Raw genomic sequence first — 5,614 nt, 5'->3', positions numbered from 1 at the left:
CTTAGTGACAGAGTAAGTCATTTAACTTCTCTGAGGCTCAGTTTATTAAGTAATAAAATAGGAATAACAATAGTATTAGAGTACCTACCTGTCAAGGCTATTGAAAAGATCAAATGAGATCATGTGTTAATGGGTTTTGCAAACATAGAAATGCTAGCTATTATTTTTTATTATATTTCATTTCTACATTTTTAATTTCCCTATGATTTAATTGGTATAAGTTAATTTCAAAATTAAATTTCAAACTTTTTTTCTAAAAATTTTCTAAATTATTTCAAAATTAAATAAATTTTTGGAGGAGAGAAACTGATAAGTAAAGCATTTTCCTAACAGCCTTTAGGTGGGATAGACTCCTCATCCTCACTCCACCCCCACCACCTCTTACCATCCATTTCTTTTTTGCTCAGAATGAATAGCTCGAGAAGTCATGGCAACTAATGCCTCATCATGGTACTCTTCAACTTTATGCCCATAATTAACGTAAATTTCTACTAAGCCTGTGATTTTTTCTTCCCTCCTCCCACAATTGCTGTGTGATCCTGGGCAGATCCTCTGCTTTTTCTGAACTTCCTTTTCCCCAGCTGTAAAATAAGATTTAAGATACTTGCACTGCCCATTTCCAGGATTCTTACAAGGTTAAGCATTTTGCAAACCTTCAGATGTTATAAAATGGGAGTTTATTTTATTATTATTTCAACCAACATCCAATCCATGAGGAGATCAGGTTCCCTTTCAGACTATGGGTCTTGTGCTACACGTACTCTCTCCCCACCCCCAGGCAGAGGGATTTTTCAGCTCTTTCTAACTAAAGCCACATATGAAAAGACACTTAGAGACATAGATTTCTTGTGACATTTCTTTGCAAGGTTCCACTTTGGTTAAGTAACTGACCAGGTGGAAAAACTGAGTGTCTAAACTCATTAATTCTTTTACAGAGGACAGGCAGAATCACTCAACCCATGTAAATTGGCATGCTCTATGGGGAAGGAATGGTGGTTGGACCACTGAAGATGAAGTCAAGATACAGGTTCAAATCCTGCCTCAGACACTTACTGGCAACTGAGAAAGCTCTTTGACTTCTCTGGGCTTTTCTTAACAGTAAAATGGATTTAATTATAATTATACTACCTGCCTCAAAAAGTTCTGGTTAAGAAATAAAGTATTTTATTTCTACTAATCAATTTTATAATTTGAATTGGCATGAAGACCTTCATATTGTTGATTTAGAGTTGAAATGAATCTTAGGGGCTATCGATTTTATTTTTAATTATTTTTTAAACCCTTACTTTCTGTCTTAGCTACAACTCTAACACAGAAAGGCAAGGGTTAGGCAAAACAGGTTTAAAAGTGCCTTGCCCAAGGTCACACAGCAGTGTCTGAGGTCAGATACTAATCCAGATCTTCTGGATTCTAGACCTGGGGCTCTAACCACTATACCACCTAATTGTCCCTAAGGCTATTTTAGAAGATCTTAATTTAGGGTCTGTAAATATCTCTGTCTCTGTCTCTGTCTGTCTGTCTGTCTCTCTCTCTCTATCTCTCTACATATATATGTATATATATATATGCATATATATATAGGCTCTATTCTAACATAATTCTATATACTTTCTTCATTCAAAAACATTATTCTTAGAACTTAGAAGATCCATTGACTTCACTAAACTTCTGTGTGTGTATAATACCCCCCAAATGTACAAGAACCCCTTGACTCAGTCCAATTTCTCATTTTATGGAAGATGCACCACTGAATTTCAGGGAAGTCATAGAATCATGGCATCATAGAACCAGAGCTGGAAGGGACCTCAGAACTCATCTAGCTCAACATTCATTTTACATGTAGGAAACCAAGGTCTAGGAAGGTTGAAATCTGCTCACCCTCAGCCGGCTAGAAAAGCAACAAAGTCAGGATTCGAATCCTGTAGTCATTAACTACATCTTTCCTTCTTGGAATAAACACACACGCACACACACACACACACACTCATGTACACACACATTCAAACACATCATATATATCATAAGACACATTCTGACTCCAGTCAATTCAGTGTTTGACTATAACTACTTCTTATTGAATGAAGGACTAAATAAAGATAGGAAGGACTTCCAAAAGAGTATATTTGCACACAGTAATTATTTTATTTTACCTTCATCCAGGACTGTGACTTCATTTTTTCCTAGTGCAGAAACTACCTCCATCAAGGCAGAATAGCATCTTCTCCATAACTAATGGACTTAGAAATGGGAAGTTAAGTGACCTGCCCAGGGTCACATAGACAACTATACACTAGTCCAGGTCTTCCTAGTACTATCTTCAGCACTATGCCAAGCTATTCCCCATCTCATAACCTTACTATACCTTTAAATGATTTGCTGATGTCCCAACCTCAGTTTTTTCATCCATAAAAAGGGGATAATAATCCGTTTACCTTCCATAACTCAAAGAGCTGTCATGTGGTTTAATTGAAATATTGGCTATAAATATTTGAAAACTTTAAAAACAATATGTGTCAGCGATTATTGTTCTCTCTACTAAGGCAGAAACTCCCATGAGGTTAATCCATAATGTGCCATCCTTCCTCATCTTACTGAGTCTCAGAATCCTGATATTGACAGACAGGCTGGTATTGATCAAAAGGGAACAAAATGTTAGGTGAGCAGGTTTGGATTCATATTCCAACTCTTCCTATTCCCAAAAAGGCAGAATTTGAATAAGGAAGTATCAAAAAGTCAAATTTAGGCTTTATGGAAGGAATAATTTCCTAACAACTAGACAGTACCAAAGGAAGGAATGGACTACATGCAAAAGTATGGAATTCTTCCTCACTGGAGGTCTTGGAACAAGTAGTAGGGATTTTTAGTGATGCAGTTTGATTAAACAAGCCATTGAGATCCATTCTGATCTTGATTTTGTTAACCGATTCAATTGTAATGAGGCTGAGCTTCATATTGACTATAAACACATCAGGTCAAAATTAGTAGATTTTACCTGAAAACACAGGTTTTTAAAAATTACTCTTGTTCTGCAAAAAAAATAGTGAGGCTCGTGTGGCTTATAGCCAACTAGATTAGATTATATACTGTAAAATCTTCTCAAGTTCTCATCTGTCAAAATTTCCCGTGTAATATATTCTAGCTAGTCCTCCATGATTCTCTCTTTTCCTCCAAAGGAATCATCCTGTTTTAAATTTTATTCTGGTGGGTGTATAAAATATTATCTGTAATAGTTTGGGGCTTTTTTATATTTTTTGGTGGTAGTTGAAGTAGTAGAGGAGTATTAAAAGGGAGCAATGAGGAGCTACAAGAAGAAAAACGGAAGAGGAGGCAGTGTTGTATAATGGAAAGAGACCTGCGTCTGGAATTGGAGGTCTTGGGTTCAACTCCCACCTTTGCCACTTACAACACAAGTAATTTTGGACAAGTCATTTTCTATCTCTCTGGAACTTTTTTTCAATATCAGTAAAAAAAATGGGAAGGGAATATATCAGACTAAATGAATTTAAAGGTACCTTTGAGCCCCAGATCTAACATCCTAGATACTTAGCATGTTCTTGGCTCTTCAGAAGACAACTATGGAATTTCCTAGAAGAAACAGATTAAATTATGTTCAAATTGCTGGCACTAACACATTATCTTTCACCAAAAGGTTTTATAAAATATAGAATAGAGGGCAGGCAAAGCAGATGTGGGTGTCTCTCACCCTCAAGTGAAACAAAATGAATAAGCTTTTAAGAATGGCATTAAGAGAAAAAAATGAAAAAGTTTTGCCATCAAAGAGGTTATATTCTAAGAGGAAAATTAATATGCACATATTATTTTCTTTTTTTAAAACCTTATTTTCCATCTTATAATCAATACTGTGTATGAGTTCCAAAGTAGAAGAGGGGTAAGGGCTAGGCAATGGAGGTTAAGTGACTTGTCCAGGGACACACAGCCAGGAAGTGTCTGAGGTCAGATTTGAACCCAGGACTTCCCTTCTTTAGGCCTGACTCTCTCTCCACTGAACTACCTAGCTGCCTTTGTATCTGTTTTCTAAATTTGCACATATTGGAGGAAAGCTAGGTGACTCAGTGGATAGAGAACCATGTCTAAAGACAGGAAGTCTTGGATTCAAATCTGGCCTCAGTCACTTCCTAGCTGTGTGACCCTGGGCAAGTCACTTAATCCCTATTGCCTAGCCTTTACCAGTCTTCTGCCTAAGATATTGATTCTAAGATAGATGGTAAAGGTTGTTTTTTTTTAACTGATGTGGAGGTAAGTCTTGGGGTTGGACATGTGTTGTAAGGTAGTGGGAGTTTGGAGACTCATGGTATAGATCAGATTTGACAAAAAGTCTCTTCCTCTCACCTAATGCCCTAAGCCTCACATGCTTCACCTTCCTTTGGTTCTCAGCATGTTAGGATCAGATTTCAAGTGGAAAGGGGTCATCTACTACAACTATTCCTTTTACAGACTGAGGGAACTGAGGCCCCCAGGGATGAAAGCCCTTGTCTAGGTCATGCAGGGGGCGAAGAGATCCCAGTTGAATTTCCCACCCAGGATCTTTGACTCTAGTACTTTTCCCTTGAAACTTGGAAGTAGGTTTTCTGTCTCTATTCCCAAAAAGACTAAGGTGAGAAATATGGAGAGTGGAAATTCCAGGCCTTAGATGATATTCCCTGCTACTGACTGTTTTCTTTAGTGAGAAGAGGAGGGAGGAGCACAGCAAATTTCTTCTCCTCCCACTGAAGCCCTGCCTCCCAGGGTTGGACAAGGACCGAGGTTGGCTTTCTTACTCTCTCTTGTTCAGTCCTTTAGCTCCCAAAGCCCACACAGTGTTGTGGAAGTTAGGGGTCTGGCCGGTCTTGAGGGGGGAGTCCTTTTGCTTTTTTTCTTTTTTGGTGAAGGTTAGAAGAACCTAGCCAGAAGACAAGGGTTCCCAGCTGGGCAGAGTTAGTCCAGTTGAAGAACTGGCTGGGTTGGCCGATCCAGCTGTCCAAGTGCGAAGCTAAGTGCTTGAAAGAGGATTATTGCTTCACTAGAATAAACAGTAAGTGAGAGAATGCCAATAGAGTTCAGAGCAGCGTTTGCCTCCCTGGGCTGGAGGGGCGACTTCTGAAAGAGGCTTGATTTTTGGTGGCAAAAGCAGGAGATTTATGGCTCAAGATTCCTTTTGCAGGAAGAGTTTGCTGCTGGCTATTGAACAGGGGCTTAAGAAAGCTAGGCTCAGGAAGATTGTCTTTGAGCACTTCAGGAATATGGACAGATGCTCGTTCACTGGTAACCAGATGCCATACAGTTAAATATGAATCAATCAGAAACCAAGATTACAGGGGAAAGTAGGCTGTGAGCAGGGAAGAGGGGAGGGAGGGAGGGAAAGGGAGGGTACAAGAAGGGAGAGGGAGAAGAGAGACAGAGAGACAGGGAGAGAAAGAGAGAGAGAGAGAGAGACAGACAGACAGACAGACAGAGAGACAGAGAGACAGACACAGAGAGACAGACACAGAGAGACAGACTCAGAGAAAGAAGAGACAGGGATACAGAGAGATAGAGAGACAAAGAGTAAGAGAAAAAGAAGGAGGAAGGAAGGAAGGAAGGAAGGAAGGAAGGAAGGAAGAAAGAAAGAAAGAAA

This window comes from Gracilinanus agilis, chromosome 3 (genome assembly GCF_016433145.1).
Source record: "Gracilinanus agilis isolate LMUSP501 chromosome 3, AgileGrace, whole genome shotgun sequence".
Classification (NCBI taxonomy): Eukaryota; Metazoa; Chordata; class Mammalia; order Didelphimorphia; family Didelphidae; genus Gracilinanus; species Gracilinanus agilis.
The sequence above is the reverse complement of the archived record's forward strand: the minus strand, read 5'-3'. Positions refer to the sequence as shown.